Source organism: Geotrypetes seraphini, chromosome 14 (genome assembly GCF_902459505.1).
Source record: "Geotrypetes seraphini chromosome 14, aGeoSer1.1, whole genome shotgun sequence".
Taxonomy (NCBI): Eukaryota; Metazoa; Chordata; class Amphibia; order Gymnophiona; family Dermophiidae; genus Geotrypetes; species Geotrypetes seraphini.
Window position 1 is genome coordinate 45,721,342 of NC_047097.1, and position 15,102 is coordinate 45,736,443.

Below are 15,102 nucleotides of genomic sequence, written 5' to 3' on the forward strand. Positions count from 1 at the left end.
AACGCTCTTTTCTTCTTTTTTATGAGGTCTGAGATCTCCACAGAGAACCACTGTGGTCTATTGTTTCTTCGCCGTTTACTTACTGATTTTATGTAGCGGTTGGTTGCTTCGTGTATGGTTGATTTCAGAGTTGACCACATTACCTCTACATTATCAGTTTCGGCTTGGTTTTGCAATGCCCGATGGACGAAATCGCCCATGCTTTTGAAGTTTGTGCCCTTAAAGTTGAGGACCTTGGTTGATGTGTTTGACTTAGTGAGGTTGAACCATATCATGTTGTGCTCACTGGAGGCCAACGTATCGCCTACCGAGACCTGTGTGACACTTTCTCCATTGGTGAGTATCGGGTCCAGTATCGCCCGGTCCATAGTGGGCTCTAATACCATTTGTCTGAGTCTCGCTCCCTTTATAGAGGTTAATAGCTTCCTGCTGCTGCTGGTCGTAGTGGAAAGTTTGTTCCAACATCAGGCATATTGAAGTCTCCTAGCAATACTGTCTCCATGCAAAGTGATATTCTCTCTGTCGTCGACTAATTCTATATCCATGTCCTCCAGTTGTCTTGGAGGTCTGTATACCACCAAAACTAACGAGAGAAAAATAAATAAAAAAAGGGGCAAAACGAATCAAAACAAGCTTGGCTTGGTCTGTATACTATGCCAAGATACAGGCATTTGTCCTTTCCCCTAGCCAAATTCACCCAGAGGGATTCCCTGGTATACTTGACATCTGCGATTTTGGTAACTTTGATGTCCTCTTTAGTGTATAGTGCTACCCCTCCTCCCATTTTGCCCTCTCTGTCTCGACGAAGTAAGTTGTATCCCGGTATAACCATATCCCACCCTTGGGAGTCTGTGAACCAAGTCTCGGATATCGCCACCACATCTAGGTCGGTATTCCTCATTTCCGTCTCTAATTCCAGAATCTTATTGCCCAAACTGTGGACATTAACGTACATAGCCCTCCATACCTTATGTTTTCTATGTTTCTGTATAGATATTCCTGCTTGAGCTAATTGGACTCTTATAGTACTGTTTACAATGTGTGTACTTACCTCTGACTCGGAAATGCAATGTGTACTTACCTCGGACTCTGAAATGGATTGGCAACTTACCTCGCCATGTTGGTTACTTGGCCCAGCACGTGAGTGGTTACCCTCCCCCAACTTACCTAGTTTAAAGCCCTACTAAGTAGGCGGGCTAGTCGGTGTCCAAAGATGTTCTTTCCCCTTCTGGTCAGGTGGAGTCTGTTTGGTCCCTGTAGTCCTTGCAGCGCCTCTCCATGGTTCAGGAATCCGAAGTTCATCTCTCTGCACCATCCGTGCAGCCAATCGTTTGTCCTCTGGATACGATCCTCCCTGGCTCTTCCCTTGCCCCTCACTGGGAGGATCGAGGAGAATACTACCTGCGCTTCCATCCTCCTCAGCTTATCATCCAGGGCTCCAAAGTCTTCAGATATGCTCTCCGTGGTGTTCCTGGCAGTGTCGTTCGTTCCGACGTGGATGAGAAGCTTGGGGAAGTTGTCATGGGGCTTGATTAGTCTGTCTAGGCAGGCAGTTACATCTCGGATCCTGGCTCCTGGCAGACAACAAACCTCTCTTGATTGCATATCCGGTCTGCAAATTGGTCCCTCAGTGCCCCTCAGCAGGGAATCCCCAATGACTACCACTCTGCCCTTCTAGGGAGGGAGCTGATCTGTTGTCTCCGGAATCATCTACTGGACAACTTCCTGTATCTCATTGGCAGGTCCTTCCTGTAACAGCTGGAATCTGTTCCTCAAGGTGATTAGTGGGGTCGATGTAAAACTGCCCTGTGTACGAGAGAAAGAGACAGAGGAAGAGGAAGGTCTTCTGAGTTTGCCTGTGGAGGAAGTTACCAGCTGCCATGAGTCAGCGTCTCAGCCTCTTCTTGTACCCCAATCGTTTGTTTCAAGGTTGCAGGTCCAGACTGTTTGGGCATCCTGAGGGTGGTCTTATCTGGCTCCTGTTCGGTGATCTGGGACAGCTCCTGGATCACCGTGCAGGAGCCAGATCATCCTCAGGACGCCCAAACAGTCCGAACCTGCAACCTTGAAACCAGCGATTGGGGTACAAGAAGGAGCTGGAGATGCTGACTCCTGGCAGCTGGTAACTTCTTCCACAGGCAAATGCTGAAGACCTTCCTCTTCCTCTTCTTCTCTCTTTCTCTCGTACACAGGGCAGTGATAACCCTTTTGGTGTCTTGGAGACTTTCCACTTCTCGGGCTTATGTGCAGGTTTGGCATATATTTGACGAATGGTGTGCTGTGCGTGGATTGGTCCCATTTCGCGCTTCCCTGCCTAACATCTTGGAGTTCTTGCAGGATGGCCTGGTGAGGGGCCTAGCTCGGTCTTCTCTCCAGGTTCAGCTTGCAGCCTTGTCAGCCTTTCATGGGTTGTTGAAAGGTCAGCGTTTGACTGCCATTCCTGATGTTGTTCAATTTTTGCGGGTGGCCAAATTGCTCAAGCCTCCCATATGTCCGTCTGTTCATTCTTGGGATCTTAATCTGATCTTGCTCGTGCTGGTGCGCTCATCTTTTGAGCCTTTGGGTGCCTGCTCGTTGAAGGATCTTACCTTTAAAGCGGTGTTCTTGGTTGCTATCACTTCTGCTAGATGTGTTTCTGAGCTACAGGCTTTATCTTCCTGGAGTTTTCTAGGGTGCAGGTTATGTTGTGGCCTGTTCTTTCTTTTCTTGCAAAGGTAGCTTTTCCTTTTCATGTCAGTCTGTGCTCTGGCTATATCTGTCACGACCGCCGAAGTGCGGTCGCTGTGCTCTGGCTATATCTGTCACGACCGCCAATGGGTTTTGAAAAGTGCGGTCGCTGTGCTCTGGCTATATCTGTCACGACCGCCAATGGGTTTTGAAAAGTGCGGTCGCTGTGTTCTGGCTATATCTGTCACTGACCCTCACTGCTGGTGTCTCCAGTGTTTGGGGGGCCTGAGCACTGTCCTGAGATTTGTACGCTCTGCTCTTCCTTACTGAAGAGGACTTTGAAGAATCGTCTTCTGCAGCAGAAAAAGCTCTTCTGTGCCACCATGGAAGGTGAGCCCACTTCAACAGCAACATCATCTGCGCCGATCAAAACGACAATGAGGTCTTCGGCGCCGGAAGATCCACCAATGCTGACTCCGGTGTCGCAGTATACCATCTCTTTGGGTAAGCCGGCTAAAAAGCCTTCCCCTTCTCCCTCTGGGGCGCATGTCAAAGCTGCGTTGAGCCAAGTCATGCCGACCTTTTGAAAGTCCCGTAAGCACATGGCTCCGATCCAGGTTAGTGCCAGCGAAATAGCCAACGGTACTGGTGCTCTCTCTCAAGCAAAAAATAGCTTGCTTAGGGAGGAATTAGGGGAGCATTTTCAATTGTTGGTGCCGACCTTCCTTATGCCGTTGTCGACACCGACTTTCCCAGTGTGGGTCCAGTCTGAGCTGCTCACGGCGCCGATTACACCTATCTCAAGATACTCCACTGGTGGAAATGTCTTCGAGATTGGAGTCTAGCATTTCACCATCATAGCAGTATTCCTCCTCGACTCAAAACTTCTCGAGAGGTCACTCCAGCACAGCCGGGTAAGGCCTCTCATAAATCTAAACATACTGAGACCTCAACACCAATCTGTCGGCACCGTTCCCAACATTTTATTGAGAGATTCTGAACTAGAGCCACCATCCACCACTGAAGAGGACTCTTCTGCTTCAGGTTCACCTCGCTGCTCTTCAACTCTGTCCTCTTCCCCTGAGAAACTCTCCTTCTCCAAATTTCTCTGCCAGATGGGCAAGGATTTGGACATTCCCTTGGAAGCAGACTCTAAATACAGCAAAGAATATTTAGAGACTTTAGATTAAGACCTGCATCCCAAAAGACATGTTGAAGCTTCCTCTTCATGCTATCTTATGAGACGTTTTTCAAGAATTTAGAGACTTCTCTTTCCATACCAGTGGCTTCCAAGAAATTGGAGTCACTATACAAGATGGTGCTTCTTCCAGGCTTTGACAAGCCTCAACTGCCGCATGAATTACTAGTGGTGGAATTCATTTTGAAAAAGTCTTCTTGGGCCAATGTTATGCTTCTGTTCCTCCTGGCAGAGAGGGCCGGACGATGGACAAATTCGGTAGACTTTACCAAAATTCAATGTTGGAAAACCAAGCAGGAAATTACATTTTTATTTTTCCTGCTATCTAAAGCATCTGGTTAAGCAATTTTCTTCTTTCCAGAAATACATTCCTACATGTAAGGCTAAGTCTTCAAAATTTTGTCTCCACTGTTTTTCAGCTTCAAGTATATGGTGAGGTCCACCTATGACACGTTTGAGCTCACTTCTTGGGCAGCAGCCATGTCGGTGGCTATGCGACATCTTGCGTGCTTACGTGTCTCTGACCTAGATGCTAACTACCAGGATCATCTGGCCAATGCTCCTTGTCTTGGTGATGAACATTTTGGTGACTACCTACACTACCACACAAATTTTCGGCCCATGAGACCAGATGGGACACGTTAGTGAAACCTAAAAAGAAGCCTCAATCCCCTCGACCATTCAAGCCTGCCTCTTACCAATGAAGGTTTCTGCTAAGGCTGCTGCTCCTCCTCCACCTAGAAGTCAGAAGCAACAACCGTGTCGTCAACCCAAACAACCGCCTGCTCCACAAAAACCTACACAGCTTTTTTTGACGTGCTCTTTCTGAGCATAGTCACAGTTCCCATTCTATGTTCTCTTCCTCAGCCGATAGGGGTTGCCTTCAGTATTTCATCAATCGTTGGGAGCTTATCACCTCCGATTTCTGGGTGTTAAACATCATTCGTTAGGGTTAAGTCCTTCACTTCCACACCCTTCCTCCGGATCATTCTCCAAGAGTCTACTTCAAACCCTGCACAGTCTTCTCTTCTTCTCCAGGAGGTTCAATCCCTTCTCAATGCCATCAAGGAAGTTCCTCTCTCTCAACTCAACCAAGGATTCTACTCTCTCTCTTTCTTGGTTCCAAAAAAGACAGGAGGACTGCGACCCATTCTGGATCTCGGAGATCTCAACAAATATCTCGTTGAGGAGAAATTCTGAATGCTCTCACTCGCCCTTTTCTATTGGCTCTGAACGAATGGCTATGCTCTCTGGATCTCAAGGAAGCCTATACTCATATACCAATCCATCTGGCTTGCAGACAATATCTCTGCTTTCAAGTGAATCAATGCCATTATCAGGACAAGATACTTCCGTTCGGCCTGGCATCTTCTCCCAGGGTCTTCACAAAGTGACTGATTGTGATAGCGGCAGCCCTATCATGGTCTTCAGGTTTTCCCTTAACTGGACGACTGGTTGATCAAGGCTTCATCATCTCAGGAGGTGGCTCTTGTGACAACTCATACCATCTCTTTCCTTCAAATCTTGGGGTTTGTGATGAATTTCCCCAAGTCGTCCCTGCACCCGACTCAAAGTCTCAAGTTCATCAGGGCTATTCTCGATACTGCATTCATGAGGGTGTTTCTTCCTCCAGATTGCCTAATTGCTGTGATTCATCTCCAAACAATCTCTGCAAGGCGCATGATGGTTCTACAAGGCCACGTGACCTCCACAGTTCATGTGACACCACTTGCTAGGCTGCATCTTCGCACTCCTCAGTGGGCCCTTCTCAGTGGTCTCAGGCGACAGCATATCTCTGTAAACTCATCTCTTCAATAGTCGCTCCACTGGTGTATGACCTCCTCCAGTCTATCCAGCGGTCTGCTTTTCCACTTACCTTCTCATCAAAAGATGCTCATGACGGATGCTTCCCAGTACGCCTGGGGGGGGAACGCTCATGAACGGTCTTCAAACACATGGCCATTGGACTGCCACAGAGCACAAATTTCATATCAATTTGCTCTAACTCGGCGCAATGTACTATGCACTGAAAGCTTTTCAATATCTTCTGAGCAATCAAGTCCTCCTTTGCACGGACAATCAAGTAGCAATGTGTACTACATAAGCAAGGAAGCACGGGCTCTCTTCCACTGTCAGGAGGCTCAAAAGATCTGGATTTGGGCGACTGCCCGCAACCTTTTCCTGATGGCAGTCTACATTCAAGGCGAGCAGAATTTCTTGGCAGACAATCTCAGCAGAATTCTTCAGCCTCACGAATGCACTCTCAGCTCGACAGCTGCTCTCCAGTCCATTTTCACACAATGGGGCACTCCGCAAGTGGACTTGTTTGCAGCTCCCCACAATCATAGGTTGCCCCAGTTCTGCTCCAGACGTTACTCACCTCACCGTCTGGATGCAGATGTGTTTTACTGGATTGGATGCAAATGTTTCTGTATGCATTTCCTCCCACTCCTCATCTTAAAACTCTTTTCAAACTCAGACAGGAGTCAGCCACCATGATACTCATAGCGCCTCGGTAGCTCAGACAACATTGGTTCTCCCTTCTACTTCAACTCAGCACCAGGGAGCCCATACCTCTTCCAATTTTTCCTTTTCCGCTTACACAGAATCAAGGAGCTCTTCTTCATCCCAACCTGCAATCGTTACACTTGATAGCTTGGTATCTTTCGGGCTGAACTCAGCTGAGTTACATCTCTCTCAGCCTGTTCGCAGTATCATCGTCTCCAGGAAACCAGCCACTCAACAGTGTTATCAACAAAAATGGACTGTTTTCTTCCTGGTGTCTTATGCATCATCATGATCCTGCTTCCTTGTCAGTTAATCTTGTCTTGGATTATTTGCTTCACCTTTCGAACTCTGGACTCAAATAAATGCCTGTTAGAGTCCATCTCAGTACTATTACTGCTTTCCATTTTCCAGTCGAAGGTAAACCTCTCACGGCTCATCCTTTGGTCTCCAGATTCATGAAGGGATTTTTCAATGTAAAACCACCTCTTAAACCTCCTCCAGTGGTTTGGGACCTTAATGTGGTTCTTTCCAGATTGATGAAGTCACCCGTTGAACCAATGGCTACAGCTCATCTCAAGTTTCTTACCTGGAAAGATGTTTTTCTTATCTCTCACTTCAGCTCGGAGAGTCAGTGAGTTACAAGCACTGGTGGCAGATCCTCCTTTCACAGTTTTCCACCATGACAAAGTGGTTCTGCGTACCCATCTAAAGTTTCTACCGAAAGTTGTTACTGATTTTCATCTCAATCAATTGATTGTCCTTCCAGTTTTCTTTCCTAAGCCCCATTTTCATGCAGAAGAAACAGTGCTTCACACTCTGGACTGTAAACGTGTTTTGGCCTACTATATCAACAGGTCAAAACTACACAGAACATCTCCCCAACCTGTTCATCTCATTTGATCGTACCAAATTGGGGCATCCTGTTTCCAAGAGAACGCTTTCCAACTGGAGAGTCGTGTCACAGCTCACAAGGTCTGAGCTATGGCAGCTTCTGTAGCTTTCCTTAGATCTAGTCCTACTGAGGAAATCTGTAAAACTGCCACCTGGTCCTCCGTTCATACATTCCTCTCATTACTGCCTGGAAAGTTTTTTTCCAGGCAGGATGGACATTTCGGCCAGTAAATTTTGCAAAATTTTCTTAAAGGCCAACTTTCCCACCATCCCATTCTAGTTAACTTGGAGGTCACCCATGTGTGAGAATATGCTGCCTGCTTGTCCTGGGATAAAGCACAGTTACTTACTGTAACAAGTGTTATCCAGAGACAGCAGGCAGATATTCCTCCCCTGGTTAGCTTATTAGCTGGCTTATCTGAACTGAGGGACCGCGTGCCTATGTCAGGTGGGAAGGTACTCGCTCATGCATGGTTCGGAATGATCGCGAACTTTCTAAAAATTGAAGTTGCGATTCACTTTTCAAGTGTCTGTGCCTGGGCTCCGCCGGTGACATCACCCATCAGTGAGAATATCTGCCTGCTGTCCCTGGATAACACCTGTTATGGTAAGTAACTGCTATATCGGAGCTTCAGGCTCTTTCATGCAGGTAACCTTTTTGTATTACAGACGCAGGTGTTCTTCGTTCTGTACCTTCCTTTTGGCCAAAGGTGGTATCAGCCTTTCATGTCAAGCAGGAAGTTTGGTTTCCTGCTTTTCATCTCTCATGTTCAGAGCGCAAAGATCAGATCTTACGCAAGTTGGATGTCCAGAGTTTTGCTCCACTGTTTGTAGAGGAGTAATGATTTCAGGCTTTCTGATCATCTTTGTTCTGACTGCTGCACCTCGCCATGGTTGGTCTTCGTCCAAGTCTTCGATCGCTCAATGGATTCAAATGGCCATTTCCCCAACTTACATTGCGTGTGGCAAACAACTGTCAATTTTGCTTAAATCCCACTCAACTACCATGTTTCTTTGAAAATAATACTTACCCTGAAAATCATGCTAGGGCTTATTTTCAGGGTAGGTCTTAATATAAACTCTACCCCAAAAATAAGCCCTAGTCCCTGGATTCGCTGGCAGCAGCACTTCCTCCTCCTCCTTCCTGCACAGCCGAACCTCCGCTGACTCCCATCTTTCCATCTCTCCCTACCGTCCAAATCCCGCTGAAACTCTGACCTACTACCTCCCTTAACAGAGTAGCATCTGAATTACTCTAAACAGACTGCTTCGGGGCCTTCTCCTGTTGCCGCATCACTGATGTCATCAGCAACGCAGCGCAGGGAAGGCCTCAGTGGGAGACGGCCACGAAGCAGCCTGTTTTGGATGTGAGGGAAGATGGGATGGTGAAGGGGCTGCTCAATGGTTCTACTGCAGCTGCATGGAAGGGAGGGCTAGAAGCTGGGCAAGGGTTCTGTTGCACAGAGGGCTGGAAGCTGGGCAAGGGCTCTGTTGAACAGAGGGCTGGAAGCTGGGCAAGGGTTCTGCTGCACAGGGGAGATGAAAACTGGGCAAGGGTTCTGCTGCACAGGGGGGATGGAAGCTGGGCAAGGGTTCTGCTGCACAGGGATGATGGAAGCTGGGCAAGGGTTCTGCTGCAAAAGGGAATGAGAGGGAGGGATAGAAAGTTGTGCACTTGTGGGGGAGAGAAAGGAAAGAAGAAGAATTGGGGTAGAGGAGAGGACCATTGTACATGAAGAAAATAAGACCTAGTGCATTTTTGGGGCCAAAAATTAATGACAGTTTTTATTTGGGGGGAAACACGGTAGAAGTATGGCTACGTTGTGGATGGAGTCTTGCACGATTCATCTTCTTAATATTTTTACCCGGTTTTACCAAGTGGATGTGGCTGCTCGTTCTTGGGATTGTGGTGTTGAGGGCAGTCTTTTCTGTCCTTCCCTAGCTATTACCATTACTTTGGTACATCTCCTAGCGTATGGCATCCAGAAGGGATGAAACAGAATGGCAGATTAGGTTTATACCTTCGTAATCATCTTTTTGCTAGTTCCTGTAGGATTCCATACGACTCGCCATCTCTGTATGCATTCAGTGGTTTGAAATAGCCTGCTTTTGTGCCTTGGTTATTCTTCTTACAGGCTTAAAGATTTTCCAGCCAGATCCTGTGGTTAGTTTCATGTGTGCACATTACCAAAGGTCTCTTCTTGGTGTGCTTGTTGTACACAGCAGGTTAGTTCTACATTGTTCCTCAATGTTTTTCTGAGTCGCATTTTTGCCTGTTTATTACTTCATGTTTTGCAGAGCAACCAAGTTCCTGTGTGTTTATGTCAGGGGACCTTTCCCTTTACCCCCTTGTCATCAATTTGTTCAGGTACACCTCAATCATACTTATAAGGAATGCTAAAAAATTTGATCACGTGACTCCTTTACTCAAGGAAGCGCATTGGCTTCCAGTTGCTCACCGTATAACTTACAAATTATGTCTACTGACTTTCAAATCCCTTCTTTATAAAGCACCTGCTTTTATTCATAGATTATTGATTCCCTACTCTTCCCTTAGATTTCTTAAATCCACTGATCAGCATCTCCTGACTGTTCCTTCCCTAAAAACTATTAATACACGGCGACAAACTATTTTTTCCGTTACTGCCCCCAAATATGGAATCTACTCCCAATTCACTTGCGAGACGAACTGAATTTGGATAAATTTAAGAGCAATCTAAAATGCTTTCTTTTTAAAGATGCATTTGACAACTAATAAAACTATATTTGGTTCACTAACAAGGCATTAGGTTTATATCAGGTGCTTTGATTGACCCCTGGTTTCTAAATTCTTTGATACTTATTGCTCTTCCCTTCCCTAACGTTTTTTCCCTTATAAGTCTTCTTTACTATTTTTTAAATTGTATTTCTGCACCTATCCCTTCCTTCTGTATCAATTAATTTTGTCTTGTCAGTCATATTTATATAATTTGTTTCCCATTGATTATTGTAACCCAATATTTTTATCTTTTGTTCAACGCTTAGAAGTCGATATAAACGATTACTCAAATACATAATAAACTTGGAAACTTGCTAGCTCTCGGGCTTAAGGGGGTGGAGCGTTTGCTCAGAAAAGTGTTGTATTTCTGCAACACACGACGACTTTGTCTGGTGTAGAAGAGAATACCGAAATACTCCCTGGACTGGAAAGGCGTCAGGTTGCTCTTCCTGAAGTTGACAATCCACCCCCAACACCCTAGTATATGAAATACTACAGGGACTAACAGAAAGAAAGAAGATTATCAAAGACATAAACCCTTCCATTTCATGTCAGTGTCCGGTCCGTTCTTATGTGTTGTCCCTTTCTTCTCTCCCCCCGTTCCATCAATAGCTCCTTTGCCTGGTTCCAGAACAATATGATGCCCAGGTTGCCTTTTTGGCTCTCTCTCAAGCTATGTCTAAGCTTTTATCTGCTGGCTCCTGCTTTTCAGCAGTTTTGAGCAACCTATGTTGGATTTCGCTGTGATATTAGAATACTTGGCGCATGGACTTCCCTAGTTATGGATGAGTAATGTTTGAAGTCTCCCAGGATCACAGAGAGGATAATATATTTAAATATAAAAAAACACCTTTTTGAAGTGACTTTTTCAGGTATGAAGGTGTTGGGCAGCCTCCTTTTGTAGCGTGTGCCTGTCGCTCGAGATTGTGCAGGGTGCCCTCTGTGGAAATGGATACCTTTCCTCAGCTAGTGCTGGGTGGTGTGGATTGAGGTGGACACCCTTTTTGACATCATTCAATTTCTTATCGCATATGCTTTGTTTGCATGCCAGCCTCTTTGGATCATGCCAGCAGTCTTTGGGCTGGGGCTACTGCTTCCAAGTTTACTTTAAGCATACTTCCTTTCAAGGGTTAGCTTCTTTTTTGGAAAGGTCTGGATGACCTCATGGTCAGTGTTGATCACTGCCTTAAGTCTCTCCCTATGCACAAATCATGCTGGACTTTAGATGGGGACGGTAGTAATTTTTGTCCCTCTTTGACAGATCCTTGATCTCCCTCCCAGAGAGATTCCCAGGAAACAGTCTCTGTGATAAATTCTTCCAATTCCAGGTGTCCTCAGGCATCCACATCCCAGGCAGCTACTGCTCCTAAACAGTCCTTCAGAGGTCTACCTTGCTCAGTTTTACCAGGCGTGAACTTGCTTTTCCTTGGATATATATGGGTGCTGGACATCATTTAGGAGGGGCAGAAGAGATTTATTTTGCCTTACTTCGGATTTGTTTCTGTACTCACCAGCAAGTCAGCCAGAAAATACAGCTCAGGAGTAGAGACCTGTTCTGGATCCAAAGTCAAATCGATCGCTTCCTGCAGATTCTTTATTTCCAAATGGAAACCATGTTTACAGTCATTGCTGCTGTGTCTCTTGCGCAGTTTCTAGTGTCCTTGGATCTCTGATGCTTCCCTCCATATTCCACTATTTCCAGAGTATCTCATGTTCCTGCAACAGCATTTCTAGTCCACGGCTCTTCCCTTTGGACTTGCAACATCTCCCACACTTGCACCAAGGTGATGGTACTTGTAGCAGTTTTTCTCCTCAGGCAGGGTGTCCAGGTCCATTCTTTCTTGGATGTCGGGTTGTTTCGGGCTCCGTCTCGACTTAGTGCGCCCATATGGTGGAGACAGTGCTTGAGTTGGATTGCCAATTTCAATAAAACCAATTGACACCATCTTGGACCTTGGCGTTTCTTCCCAAGTCATACAGTCCAGCACTTCAGTAGCAGAACAGAGATTTCCTGAACTTTCTTGCTTCCATGCCCTGGCATTATTTGCAGGTGCTAGGGTCCATGACAGCCTCCTTTGGAGGCGGTCCTCTGGGCTAGTACTCACATGTGCTCTCTAAGAGTCTCTTTTTCTGTGGTCTCCATCATCCATTTCAGATGATGCTCCCCTGGACTGAGCCAGCATGCAGAACTCTGTGCTGATGGCTTTGGGAGGAGGCTCTCCACCAGGGCAAGCATCTTCTGATCTTAGAGTGGTTAACTCTTAGGACAGATGCTACTTCAGGGCACGAAGGGGTTCTAGTTAGCTTCCTGCGTATCTGAATGTGACTAGGTTTCTGAGAGGGGCGCTTCGTTTGCGGCCTTCCTTGTGTCCTCCTTTCCCTTCGTGAAATCTTACTATTTGTTCTGCAGGGCCTTGTGATGCCCCCATTTGAGCTACTGAAGGCTGCTACTCTTCTGGGATCTGACGCTCACAGACTGCCTGGCCACCTTTGTCTCAGCATGGTGTATTTCAGAGCTTCAAGCTCTTTCATGTGGGACCCTTTCTCCGTATTACAGATGCCGGAGTTCTCCGTACTGTACCTTCCTTTCTACGACAAAAAGTTTTTGCTTTCCATGTCGCCCAGGAGGTTTGTTTGCCTGCGTTTCATTCCACAGCCTCAGAGCGAAGGGATCAGATCTTAACACAAGTTGGATATCGAGAGTTTTGCTCCACTTTTGGAGAGGGACTAATGATTTTCAGATATCTGTTCTCCTCTTTGTCCAGACTGATCCACCTCAGCGTAGTTAGCTGGCATCTATGGCTTCGATCGCCCGATGGATTCATATGGTTGTTTTCATGGCTTATGTCACCTGCAGCAAGCTGCCACTGGCTTTCCTTTAGGCTCATTCCACTAGAAGTTTTGCTGCTTTGTGGGCAGAGTCTTCTGTGTTTTCACCAGATGAAAATTGCAGGGTGGCTACTTGGTCCTCTCTTCCTACCTTTACTTGTTTTTTTCCAGGTAGATGTCGGCTCACTCTGATGCCACTTTTGGGACCTCTGTGTTGTTGGCAGGTTCTGTCCCCCTGTAGACGCTACCATTGCTTTGGTACGTCACCTAGTGTATTGAATCCAGAAAGGATGTAACAGAATGAAATATTCTAACCTTTGATAATCTTCTTTCTGTTAGTCTCTGGAAGATTCAGTATGGCCCGCCTTCTCACTTGGTCTGCATTGTCTGCTTTCTGCCTCGCTTATTCTCCTTCCAGCCCGTTGACAGATCCTGTGAGATGTTTTCCACTTCTGTGAGTATGCGTTACTGAAGGCTTTCATATGTGGGTGCTCGTTGCACACAAGTTAGTTCTACAGTGTTTTGCAATATTTTTCAGTGCGGTGTTGTCTTTGTTCCTGTTTATTGCTTGTTTTCACGTTTTGCAGAACAGACCAGTTCACAAATTGCTGGGGAGCTTTCTCAGTACCCCCTTCCTTGTCTTGGATTTGTTCAGGTATGTTGCTTTGCTTTGGGATATAACTACAGGAGGCTTTAACGCTCTGAGGTGGGAGGAGCATGTGCTCTGAAAGTGTTTGGATTTCTGCAACTCCCGGATTGCGGGAAGGGATTGAACACCTAGCATATTGACTCCTCCTGGGACTAACGGCAAAAAAAGAGTGTATGTGTGAGAAAAGGTGCCCATTTATTGGGGCTTACTTATACTTTTATTTTTTTTTATTTCACAAAAGTGACCATAGTGACCAAAGATTTCTTGTTTCATTTTCCCAGAGAAAAGATGAAGCTAGATTGGTACTGTGAACAGCTTTTATGGAGAACTTTCTCTTTTTTTTTTATTTTTATAAATAGGCCCTGTCTTAAGTCTCATTGTTCATTTTTACTCTTTGCAAAAATACACACCACCTGTCAAAGGGGCCATGCAATTTATATGAAACTGGAATATAGCAGATCATGCCAACTGTTTTGGTCTGTACTAGAGAATGACACTGTGGCTGTTAGCTGCGGATATACCGTTGAAATGGGGAGAGAAAAAAATAGTGGTTGCTTTGGGGACGGAGACAGGCCATTCACCGCCCTGTGGAGCGGTGAATGGTCTTGTCTCCGCAGTGAAGTAAGGGACCACAACTGGAAACCAGAAGTTGCGTCAGAGGAAAAGAGTCAACTCAAGCAACTGCATGCGACTTGTTGAAAGCGTTCCGCTAGGGGAAGAAAAATTAAGTTCGCCACATAAGGTGAGGGAAAGGGAGGGAGGTGGAAGGATGTGGCGAGAGGGGGCTGATGGACTGCACAATCTATGACTGCGCATGTTTCCTCTCAGTAGGAAGGAAGGAGTGAAAGGGAAAGATGTTGGGCCAAGGGGACGAAGAGGGAGACAAATATTGAACCCACAGCAAGAAAGAGAAAGGGGAGGACAGGCAGGTGAGCCAGATACTGGAAGCAGGGGGGAGAAAGAGGGAAAGAAGCTAGATGGGGTTGGAGAGGAGAGACACACATTGATGTGGAAGAGTAAGAGAGGGTAAATCTGGACACAGGAAGGTAACAGAGGGGAAATTATGTGCATGGGGGGCATAGGGACAGTGACATAAAGGGGAGATACATGTAGATGGTATATGGACACTGGGGGCAATGCCGGCCACAAGAGGGAGTATACAGATTAGAGAATGACACGATGACAAAATTAATCACCGTTCCCGTCCTCGCGGATAACCGTGGGAAACCATCTTCATATCATTCTTTAAGGAAAGAGGGAAGAATCAGAGTATGAATGGCCACAACCACTGACCCGCAAGCTTTGCTTTGAAGAATGCTGGTGTAGAAGGACTGAGGTTGAAATAGACACTAGAAAATTACATGGGATTATTTCCCGCAGGGACGGGAACGGTGATGAATTTTGTCACCGTGTCATTCTCTAATACAGATACAGAGGAGATATATTAGAAATGGGAAAATAGGAACACAGAAGGGAGATGGTTTGTGCGGATGGGATCAGATGGTTTGCAGGGACAGAACGGGAACTGATCTTATGGGGCGAGGACAAATTTTTCCCTGTGTCATTTTCTTGTCCGTACAGCAGTTGCAGTGACTTTCATTT

At 46.2% G+C, this 15,102-nt stretch overlaps 1 protein-coding gene across 3 annotated transcripts in view; it reads left to right on the forward strand.

The window, feature by feature from the left end:
* SLTM (SAFB like transcription modulator) overlaps positions 1-15,102 on the forward strand; it is a 362,439-nt gene that overhangs the window by 204,978 nt on the left and 142,359 nt on the right. The window lies entirely within an intron of this gene.